General features: G+C 47.7%; 1 long non-coding RNA gene across 1 annotated transcript in view; it reads left to right on the top strand.

Annotated features, from left to right (window-relative positions):
• The first annotated feature begins 2 nt into the window (after nucleotides 1-2).
• The window catches only part of LOC109275546 (uncharacterized), a 32268-nt gene continuing 20155 nt past the window's right edge, over nucleotides 3-12115 (top strand). The window contains exon 1 of the long non-coding RNA XR_008424105.1: nucleotides 3-221. This is a non-coding gene — a long non-coding RNA (uncharacterized LOC109275546). The remainder of the gene's footprint in view (nucleotides 222-12115) is intronic.

The following is a 12115-nucleotide window of genomic DNA, read 5'->3' as shown; positions in this document are numbered from 1 at the left end:
ACCTGGTGGCGCCGGGGGCAGCTGGGCGGGGCCCCGGGGCGGGCGCGCGGGGCCGGCCCCCAGGTGTGCGCGGGGAAGGGGCGGTGTTCGGGGCGTCGAGCCCCGGGAGCCTGGGGCGCCAGGGCTCGCGCCGGAAGTCAGGCATCCTGGGAAGTTTCGTTTTCGTTCAGTGGGAGGACTTTCGCGGATGGACCTGCCCTCCTCATTCTTGGATCTAAGCAGTAAGTCGTCCTGCAGCGCGCACGCCGCCCGGGTGGATGAGGCCGGGTACGGTGGTAGGGGCGTCCGCGGGCTGAGCCGTGGCTACGTTGACACTGGCCACACGCCGGGTAGGGCGCCAGCCCCAGCCCGGCCCGTTCCCCGTGCGCGGACCCGCGGCCGCACTGCGCCGCCGCCGGGCCTCGCCCACCCATCTGCCCTGCCGGGAGGCGGAGGGACGCTCTGCGGACCGGGGTCCCGTTCGGACCAGAACCGGTTCTCGCCCACCCACCTTCTTCGCCGGGCGAGGGAGGGGCGCCCTGCGGACCCGGGTCCCGGTCCGACCAGACCCGGGCCTCGCCCACCCACCTCTGTCCCGCCGGGGATGGGGGGGAGGAACCCGGGCCTTGTCCACCCACCTGTGACCTTGAGAACCCAGCCCCCGCCACACACAAGAGAAGTAGCCTAGCTGCCCTCCGAAATTGGGAGCCAGGCGTTCCCAAGGTCGCTCGAGAACTCGTTTGACTTGTTTTACCCAAGATGCCCTTTGAGTGTTTTGTTGTTTGTTTGCGGGAGCATGGGGAGAGGAAGGAAAAAAGAAACAGTTTTGACTCCTGATGAGATGAGTGCAGGAGCTGAATACTGGGTCTCAACCCCCACCCCCGCACTCCACCCTGGAGCTCTGTGCGCACAGCCCTCCACTCTCCGGAGCTCTCCCCTCCCCCACCCCGGCCGCCCACTAGCGAGGTGTCTTCGAGCAGGGAGCAGGGCACAGAGGGGACTTGGTTCCTCGAGCGCAAACGGGCAGCCACCTCGTAGTAAACCGCCTCACGGACTGCTGTCAGGTCGGATGACAGGACTTTTGGAGAACACACTAGGCTCTCACGTGCGGCCCAGCGAGCTGCTAGTTAGCAATGCCCTCTGGGATTTTACTGGCACCTTCTTCTTTCCTCTCAAATAAGACTGATATGTGCCTGCTCAAGCAATTAAAGCTCATCTCAGGTGACACACTTGGCGAGCACAGGGAGTTCACAGGCCAACTAGAGGGCCAGTTTAGACACAAATACGGAAGCGTGTCGCTGTGCTCACCAGTGGGGATGTGTTGAAGGGTTGATGCTTTCACTTGTGTTTCACGTGCATGGAGCACATCAGGAGCCCAGAGGAGCGGGAAAGAGGCAGGTGCGGAAGCGTCCACTGGTTGAACACTGCAGTGGCATCCCCTGGGTTTCTCCACCTTGCCACTATGGACATCTGAGGCTGAGTAATTCTTTTTTAAGGAGGATGTTTGGCAGCGTCCCTGGCCTCTACTGACCAGATGCCCTGAGCACACACCTTCCCCAACATTTTGACAACCAGAAATGTCTCCAGGCAAAGCTAAATGTGTCAGCCCATCCCCTCCCTCCTGGAGAAGTCCTGGCTTAAATTTTGCCTCTAGCGATGGTCACTGGGAGCTATCGACAATGCACAGGCCAGGGAGGTGAGCCACCCTATGTCAGCTAGGGTGGCACTTCCAAGGGACGCAACCACCATTCCTGCCAGAAGTATCTCACCCCCGCCCCTCAGAAGCCTTGCTCATTAGCATGCTGAATGTCAAAAATTACACCCAATTAAATCTGCCAAAAATATTGGGAGAAAACGAGAAAAGCTGGGGAATCAGGCCAGACACAGGAGACTGCAACCAAATCCATCACCTGACCCTCGAACCTACACTACTTTGAAGGAAAGAAGCAACCAAAGAGATGAGGGGAACAGTTGGAAGATTTTACATATGGAATGTATTTCAGAGAGAGTATTATTGAATTATCCTTAATGTGTCAGTGTGACGATGTCTGTCACGAGAATGCCCTTGTCCTTAGGAGGTTTGTCTTGAAGAGTCCTAGTGGCCACAACTTTCAGATGGTTCAGAAATATATGTATTTTACAGAGAGATAAAGCAAATGTAACAAAAATGCTAACATTTTGTGATGAGTGTGTGTGGTTCATTGACCAATGCAAACGAGTCTGGAAAACTGAAATTTTTCAAAATAACAGGTTGGAAAAGTTGGGCGGAGCCCCAGTTATCGCATGAATCTCTAGGGTGCTAAGTAAGCATCCCCTGCTGTCTTCCAGCTCATTGACCAAGCATTTCCAGAAACTTAAATATAGAGCTAGTTTCTGCAAGTTTCCCAACCACACTTGACTTCTGGAGATTAGGTCAGAAAAGCCTACATGTATTTTTCCTCCTGCGGGAACTTTATTTCTGGCAAGTATCAATTGGCATGTTAACCGTTCCAAACCTCTACGAGGCGTATGTCTCTTAATATTGAGTCCCTGGGCTCCCACTTGGGGAGAAGGGAATTTCTGCCCCAGAGATGAGCACATCTGTGGTGGGAGAGTGGGGTGAGCTCAGACCCACAGTGGACCTTGATGTATTGGTGTACTTACCCTGCTGACATTGATGTGATCGTTGGAAACCAGTCTTCAGAAGCTTTTTCAGAGTAGTTACGTTTATCATAAAATAATCCAATTCTTGAACATGGCAAAAAGTATTCTAAACGCATCATGCATACTACACACAGGAATAATTCTCTATTCGTGTAACTAGGTGGATGAGTTTGACAGTCTGCTAGTTACCTTGTAGGTAAGGATGCTCTCTCACCATTGGCCACCTGGGTCACCTCCTCCAATTGACCCAATGCCCTGCTACTCCCAGACTGTGGGGGCCGAGGCTGATGAACTGGGAACATTCAGGGTTCTTCCATGTCTAACACATCAGTCCTTAAGATCAGAGCTCCTGCTGGCCCTGCCACTCCCACCTGTGGCTACAGGTTTATGGCTACACTAATTAGGCAGCCTTGTGTGAATCCTGATGAGGTGGTGGCCTGGCCAGGACAGAGGCATCTGTTCTCCAATGGTCCTGATAAGGCACTGGGGCTAGATCTCTGACCAAAAGCCACGTTAATATACACCCTGCAGAGGTCTAGGGCTGTCATCCAGTGCGGAGGTGACCAGAGCCTGTAGACACGGTCAGCAGTGGGACCAGAAAAAAGGGACAGTACGTTCGAGTCCACAAGAATATGCTCGGTGGAGGGAATCTCGCATGGCTCTAGGGAAATGTTTGCTGAAAGAGTGACCCCAGGAGAAACCTCAGGAGCACAGGTCAGCCGTCTGGTCAACTGTGCAGCTTTCTCCCCGGTTGGCTCCTGCCTCCCTCCAGGTCATTTTCTACACTGCAGGCAAAGAAATGCTTTCAGGTGTCTCCTCAGAAGCCTCCCATGACCACCTGCACAAGTGGGTGGTTCTCTGCTGTTCCCTTTTACACACGTCCTTGTTCATTTCTCTTTGGAGCACCGATGCTCGTTTGTGCTTACGTACCGCACTGATTGGTTTACATGTGCATTGCCTGTTCCCCACCCTGTCATAAAGTCTAGATGGCAGGGACAAGAGCTGCTGTCCTCATCAATATACCTCCTACAGGGCAGGAAGGACCCGACAGCTATTTATTATGTGAAGGTATGACCTGTTCTGGGAATACTGGATCACAAATGCCAGCACACTGGGCAGTTTCAGTTCTCATTACCTATGCTCACAAGGTTGTGTCAAGGATCAAAATAAACCCTGTACAGCCCTACACACACACAAGGGAGTTTCACCATCCAGGAGGAGACGACTGAAGATGTTCAGTCGGCTTTATGGGGTGGCTGCCGAGTCTGTCTGGAGCTCGAGAGAATTTAGAGAATCAGGAAATACAGGAGACGATGTGGAAGGCCCTGATAATAATGCTGCGGGACAGGATTTGGGCTGAACGGAGTGCTTTTGGGAAGGATAATATAGTAATAACTTCCAAGCCACCAGCAAACTGGATACTCGACAGTAGGGAGTTACTGCTTCATTGGGTGGTATTACCGTTGGGTTAAGAAGGACAAAATCCTCATTTAAAACATGTCCTAAAGATCTTGATCAACTGTTACGAGGATAATACAACTCTGCTGATTTCTCTCAGCAGATTAGTTTTGACTGTTTTCGAACTTTACAAAAATGGAATCAAACAGTGACGGGCCTGCATACCACATACTCTTTAAGTAGCATTCGTGCCTCGCCAGCAGTACCGTGTGCAACCTGGAAGACAGGTGCTGTAGGGTATACCCCTGGAAGTGGGGTTGATGAATGAAGTACATGTGTTCATAGATTGCAACCTATACAATGATATCAGAATTTTAGATCTTTTTTTAAAAATGTTTATTCACTTTTGAGAGAGTGTGTGCACGTGCAAAAGCAGGGTAGGGGCGGGGGGAGACAGAATCTGAAACAGGCTCTGAGCTGTCAGCACAGAGCCCAGGTCAGGGCTTAAACCCACAAACCATGAGATCATGACCCGAGCCGAAGTTGGACACTCAACAGACTGAGACACCCAGGAGCCTCCAGAATTTTAGATCTTGGCCAATGTAGTAGGTGAACAAAACCATATCTCATGATACTTTACTTTCTCTCATTATAAGAGAAACCAGTCTTTTTCCGTGTGTTTAAAAGTCATTTGATCCTAAGGAATCCACTAAAAACTATTAGAAGTAATAAAGGAGTTCACAAAGTTGCAGGATATAAGATCAATACACAGCAATCAATTGTGGGTTTGTGTAATAGCCATGAGCAAACTGAAAGTGAAATTAAGAAGACCGTTCTGGGGCACCTGGGTGGCTCAGTCAGTTAAGCGTCCGACTTCAGCTCAGGTCACGATCTCACGGTCCGTGAGTTCGAGCCCCGCGTCGGGCTCTGGGCTGATGGCCCAAAGCCTGGAGCCTGCTTCCGATTCTGTGTCTCCCTCTCTCTCTGCTCCTCCCCCATTCATGCTCTGTCTCAAAAATAAATAAACGTTAAAAAAAAAAAATTAAAAAAAAAAAAAAGACCGTTCCTACACTGTGGATGGACCTAGATGGTATTATGATAAACCAGACAAATACCATATTATTTCACGTATATGTGGAATCTAAAAACACAAAGCAGAAACAGACCCATAAATGCAGAGAACAAACTGGTGGTTGCCAGAGGGGAATGGGGTAGACAGACGGACAAAATGGGGGAAGGGGAGTGGGAGACATAGGCTTCCAGTTACAAAATAACTAAGTCACAGGAATAAAAGGCACAGCCCAAGGAACGTCGTCAGTGGTACTATGATAGTGTCGTATGGTGATAATACCACGATTGTGGGGAGCACAGCATAGCCTATAGACTTGTGGAATCATGATGCTGTACACCTGAAAAGTCATGTAATGTATGTCAACTATACTTGATTTTAAAGAAAAATGAAAAAAATTTTTAATTAAAAAAAATACTCCTGGGGCAACTGGGCAGCTCAGTTGGTTAAGTGTCGACTTCAGCTCAGGTCATGATCTCGTGGTTTGTCAGTTTGAGCCCCACACAGGGCTCTGTGCTGACAGCATGGAGCCTGCTTTGGATCCTCAGTCTTCCTCTCTCTCTCTCTCTCCCTCCCCCCGCCCCCCATTTGTGTTCATGTGTACTCTCTTCTCTCAAAAAAGAATAAACTTTAAAAAAATTTTTTTTAAAAATATTCCTTTTATAATAGATTTCAAAAGACTAAAATAGGAATAAATTTAATAAAAGAAATGCAAATTTATACCCTGAAAACTGCCAAATAAGTTGTGCTGAAATTAAAGAACTGAGTTGCAGACTAAAAGACTTAATGTTTATAGATTGCGATCCCCCCCAAATTGATCTCTGGGTTCAGTGCAATCCCTATCAAAATCCCAGCTAACTATTTTTGCAAAAATTGACCAATTTGTGTGCAAATTTAAGGGATCCAGCATAGCCAAAGCAATATTGAAAAAAAAAGAATAAAATTTGAGGAATCACACTCCTCAATTTTGAAACTTCCTACAGGGGTACTTGGGTGGCTCAGTTGGTTGAGCGTCTGACTCTTGATTTTGGCTCAGGTCATGATCTCACAGTCATGATTTCAAGTCCCATGTCTGGCTCAATACTGATAGCATGGACCCTGCTTGGGATAGAGGGCTTGTATATAGAGCATATAAAGAACTTACAATTATAAAACAACAAACAACTCAATTAAGAATGGACCAAGGGTTGGAGTAGATAATTCTCCCAATACAATCAGCAAGTGGCCAGTAAGCACAGGAAAAGATGCACAATGTCATGAACTATCAAAAGGGCCATATATGGCATGGTTCCACTTCTATAAATGTCCCTAACAGGCAAATCCATAGAGACAGAAAGTAAACCAGTGACTGCCCAACACGGGGTGGGGTGGCGGGAGGGGGGTGGTAATTAAAATGCTCCAGAATTGTGGTGATGGATGATATGAATATACTCCCCTTCAAATGCCATTGAATTGTACAGTATAAGTGGGTGAATTGTCTAGTACATGAATTATATCTTAAAATAAGCTGCTAAATAAAAGGATAAAACATGGGGCACCTGGGTGGCTCAGTGGGTTAAGCGTCTGACTCTTGGTTTCAGCTCAGGTCATGATCTCGCGGTTCATGAGTTCAAGTCCCACTCAGGCTCTGTGCTGGCAGTGCAGAGCCTGCTTGGGATTCTCTCTGCCCCTCCCCTACTTGTGCTCTCTCTCTCTCTCTCTCTCTCTCTCTCTCTCAAAAGAAATAAACTTAAAAAAATTTTTAAATAAAAGAATCGAACAGAAAAAAGTCATTGGATAGTTATTTCTTATTTATTGTCCATGGCCTCAGTCTACTCTTCCATTTGGATTTTTATTTTATTTTTCTCCTTTATTTACAAAAACTTTTTACACATTGAAGAATATTAGTCTTTTATCATATGCTAGCAAAATTTTTACCTAACTTTTCATTTGTCCTTTTTTTTTCCTGGTATCTGTTTTCATGCAAAGCTTTAAAAAGTTTTATACAAATTTATTATTCTTATATCACTTATATCACTTCTTCAGTTTTTACCATGTTAGAAAGACCTTACCTATGATGAGATAATACATGAGAGGAAAAATCTCATGTTCAGAAAACTTTTTTTTGTTGTTCTTTAGGAATTTAGAATTACAGATTATGGGGCATCTGGGTGGCTCGGTCAGTTAAGCGTCTGACTGTTGGTTTCAGCTCGGGTCATGATCTCACAGTTGTAAATTCGAGCCCTGCACCCAGCTCTGCGCTGACAGCACAGAGCTGGGGATTCTCCCTCTCCATTCTCTCTATGGCCCTCCCCAGCTCATGCACACACGCACACTCTCTCTCTGTCTCTCTCCCTCTCTCTCAAATAAACTTTTTTTTTTAATTTTTAAAATGTATTGGGGCGCCTGGGTGGCTCAGTCGGTTGGGCGTCCGACTTCGGCTCAGGTCATGATCTCACGGTCCGTGAGTTCGGGCCCCGCGTCGGGCTCTGTGCTGACAGCTCAGAGCCTGGAGCCTGCTTCGGATTCTGTGTCTCCCTCTCTCTCTGACCCTCTCCCATTCATGCTCTGTCTCTCTCTGTCTCAAAAATAAATAAACATTAAAAAAAATTTTTTTTAATGTATTTATTTACTTTGAGAGTCAGAGAGGGCAAGCAGGGGAGGGACAGAGAGAGGTAGACAATCCCCAGCAGGCTCCTCACTGTCACCGTGGAGCCTGATGCAGAGCTTGAACTCACGATGATGAGATCATGACCTGAGCCAAAACCGAGAATTGGACATTTAACTGACTGAGCCAACCAGGCGCCCCTTAAAATTTTTTTTAATGTTTATTTATTTTTGAGAGAAAGACAGAGAGATAGAGAGAGAGACAGAGTGCGAGCAGGGGAGGGGCAGAGAGAGGGAGACAAAGAATCTGAAGCAGGCTCCAGGCTCCGAGCTGTCGGCACAGAGCCCGATGTGGGGCTCAAACCCACAAACTGTGAGATCATGACCTGAGCCAAAGTCAGACACTTAACCGACTGAGCCACCCAGGCACCCCAATACATAAACATTTTTAAAAAAGAATTATAGATTATAACTTTAAGGACTAGAAACGATTAATTTTGACTTTGTTTTTAAACATATCTCCATGTTTTTAACGTGGTTTTCATTGTCAGATAGCCAAAATCTTTTACGTTTATTCTCTATCATGTTTAAATATTAGCCTGTATCATTCACAAATGACTTCCCTAGAAATCCAGAACAAGCTTTCCCTAGGGTCTGGAGTGGTGCGTGTGTGTGTGTTGTCCCTGTCCCTCGGGGGCACACCTTGTTTACTAGGCTGGAGCAAAGAGCCCCGCACCCTCTTCCCTGGCCTTATTGGCCTCAAGGACATAAAGGCTCCCTTTTTTAATTTAAAAATGGGAGTAATAAGCATACAATGGGAGAGATTAAATCTGTGGAGCCACAGTGCCAGCAAACAATGACCCTCAGCAAGTTATTTTCACAATGTGCCTTCAAGGCTGGCCTTTCACCAACTTCAGTTTCAGTGTGTGAGGTTAGTGTCCCTGCCAGGCATGATGCTGGGCCTCACCACACCTCTTCTGGGTGTGAGGGTGACCCAGAGAGGCTGAGCAAAGTCTGGGCACACACAGTGAGCACTGGCATTCCAGAGGACAACACACGTCCAGGGTAACCTCTCTGGCATGCAGCCGGCGGCCAGGACAAGACCAACACGGAGAGGCTCCTCCCCCGTGATCTGTCCCACCCCTGACTCTCAGTGTCTCGATCCTTCGTGGCATCACCAGACTTCTCGGCGTGGGAGGAGGAGAGCACTTGATCTCAGGAGGGCAGGGCTGTCCTCATTTGCTCTTGCCACATCCCCAAATCCCAGGTCTCCTTAGGGACTGGCATTTGAGTCTCAAACCCGGCTCGAACACTTCCCGTTTCTGCCTCAAACTACAACCTCTGCCTTGAGAAGCCCACTTGGTAAATAAAAAGCCAAGAATTTTGTTCTCTTCAGCTCTTCTGATCCCCCCTCCCTTGAGGCGAGGAGGTTCAAATGTTCTAAACAGATGACTTCCTAGCGCGTGTGATCCACAGCTGAGAGCCTTCTGAACACACATCCCCGCGTGCGAATGTGCTCCGCATGAGCGCATCAGGACGTGAAAGTCTGGGGCGGGGCGGCTTTTTCCCTCCGCCTTTGACGTCAGCTCAATTCAGTATGACTAAGCCAGCTCGCGCACTGCGCCGTGCCCATGGTGATGTTGCGGGAGCCAGTGTTAGGAAACCCGTAGGCCCAAGATGGTGTCGCTTTGACCGAGTCCCCAAACCAGGGCTGATTCCTAATCTTAACTGCCCTTTCAACGTCCCCTCCTGTGAAGCGGACCTCACCCACCACTCAGGACGTGTGCTTTTCCAGTGGCCAGGGAGTCTGCCACCCGGAGAGGATGACCCCTTGCCCTCCCCCTGCAGTCAGCCTCCTGTGCAACAGTCCTTTTCTTCTGCAGAGGGATTTTTGTCCCCACCTCTTCCTACAACCTTTCACGGCTCTGCACACCGACACTCTATGCCCTAGGACGAGTGTTGGCCGTTGCCGATTCATTTAATAAATAAGTGAATAAATAATAAATAAACAAAACAAATATAAAATAGAATAAAATAAAGCCACCTGGGTGGATCAGTCGGTTAAGCATCAACTCTTGATTTCAGCTCAGGTCGTGAGTTCATGGTTTGTGAGTTTGAACCTCAAGTTGGGACTCTCTTCCACTCCCTCTGCCCCTCCCCTGCTTGCAATCTCACATGCTCTCTCTCTCTCTCTCTCTCAAAATAAATAGACGTTAAAAAATAAAGCCACTTATGGGAATGCAAGCTGGTGCAGACACTCTGGAAAACAGTATGGAGGTTCCTCAAAAAACTAAAAAATAGAACTACCCTACGACCCAGCAATTGCGCTACTAGGCATTTATCCACGGGATACAGGTGTGCTGTTTTGAAGGGACACATGCACCCCCATGTTTATAGCAGCACTATCAACAATAGCCAAAGTATGGAAAGAGCCCAAATGCTCTTGGATGGATGAATGGATAAAGAAGATGTGGTATATCTATATAATGGAGTATTACTCGGCAATCAAAAAGAATGAAATCTTGCCATTTGCAACTACGTGGATGGAACTGGAGGGTATTATGCTAAGTGAAATTAGTCAGAGAAAGACAAAAATCATATGACTTCACTCATATGAGGACTTTAAGAGACAAAAACGTGAACATAAGGGAAGAGAAACAAAAATAATATAAAAACAGGGAGGGGGACAAAACAGAAGAGACTCGTAAATATGGAGAACAAACTGAGGGTTACTGGAGGGGTTGTGGGAGGGGGGATGGGCTAGGCTAAATGGGTAAGGGGCATTAAGGAATCTACTCCTGAAATCATTATTTCACTGTATGCTAACAAATTTGGATGTAAATTTTAAAAAATAAAATTAATAAGAATAAAAAACTAAGCCACTTAGATCTTCAGATTTGCTAGATTGAGTTTTGTTATTGACCAGTAGGCAATGAACACTAAGAGGAACACTAAGAGGAACAGCTCCCCAGAGGTGCCCTCTGCCTGCTAGGTGGCAGCTGCCCTGGGCCACCTCCCCTGCGGGGAGCAGGACCCTCGGTGGGGGGAGGCTGCTCCCAGCCCCTCCCCCAAGACTGCAGATCAACAGCTGCACTCTGTGTCCAACTCTTTCTTGATAAGAAAGGACAGATGTGGCCCTCATTTTGTTAAAACACTTTTTTTTTTTTAAGTTTTATTTATTATTTGGTTTTTGAGAGAGAGAGTGTACAAGCAGGGTAGTCAGCAACCTTCACAAATTCATACACTGTAGATTCTTGCAAATGGTCTGATAATGTTTATGAAGAGAAAGATCACCTTTTAAAATAAAAAGTCCTTTCAGTTGTTTTCACATTTTAGACTGAAATCACAAGACCGTTGTGCCCCCAGATCCTTACACTTTAAAAATACTTTAAATGCCAACTACGCACAAAAATATGAATGCTGTGTGTTCGATTAGTGTCAGCAGGTCCACACCTACTCTCAAATCTTCCTGGAATGAAATACATTTAGGGGCGCCTCCGTGGCTCAGTCGGTTGAGCATCCGACTTCAGCTCAGATCGTGATCTCACGGCTCGTGAGTTTGAGCCCCATGTCTGGCTCTGTGCTGCCAGCTCGGAGCCTGGAGCCTGCTTCCGATTCTGTGTCTCCCTCTCTCTCTGCCCCTCCCCCGCTCGTGCTCTACCTCTCTCTCTCTATCTCTCTCTCTCTCTCTCTCTGAAACGTAAATGACCATTCAAAAAAATTTATAAAAAGAAAGAAATACATTTACACACCAGAGACACGAGTGTGTCGCCTGGCACAGGTGACGGGAGCAAAGCCATGAGTGGGTGAGGACGCCTTCCCAGGCCGTGTCCAATCCCTCCGTTCCATGCGAGGAACATATTTCCGAGCCAAAGGGCAGCCCAGCCCACATTCCAATGACTCAGGTTCTATGTGGTAGATAACCATCTGCAGACTTCCCTTTAAGACAGTAGCTAACCTCTCTGCATTCAGCATTTCTGCCGTTTTGTGGCCATATTTAAGTGACCGTTCTTGGATCCTGTGCTTCCTGAGGCCCTAACTGTGCACACACAAATTCAAAGGTCTCTCGGAGGAGTCAGGACACGCCAGCCAAAAATATGCCTCTTCGGAATATTGATTATTTTGAGATGAAGGCACTTGAAAAATGCAAACACCGGGAGAGGCTTTCTCTGAACCCCCGCTCCTCAGCCTGAGGACAGGGCCTCCCAGGGGAGGACAGCTGCCCTCCATCCTGAGAGCCCATCCACCAGCAAGGCTGGCTCTGATCAGAGCAGGGGACACCAGAAGCCACCACCACAGCCGGACAGACTTTGTCCGAAACTGTTGTTTAAAGAACAAAAATGCAACCCAGTAAGTTTGAAGGTCTCCTTGGCTTTCTTACTGCACTCAGGAACCAGGCAGCGGCCACCTAGCAGGCAGAGGGCACCTCTGGGGAGCTGT

Source organism: Panthera pardus, unplaced genomic scaffold (genome assembly GCF_024362965.1).
Source record: "Panthera pardus isolate Hobbes unplaced genomic scaffold, ASM2436296v1 HiC_scaffold_20, whole genome shotgun sequence".
NCBI classification, from domain to species: domain Eukaryota; kingdom Metazoa; phylum Chordata; class Mammalia; order Carnivora; family Felidae; genus Panthera; species Panthera pardus.
The sequence above is the reverse complement of the archived record's forward strand: the minus strand, read 5'-3'. Positions and strand labels throughout refer to the sequence as shown.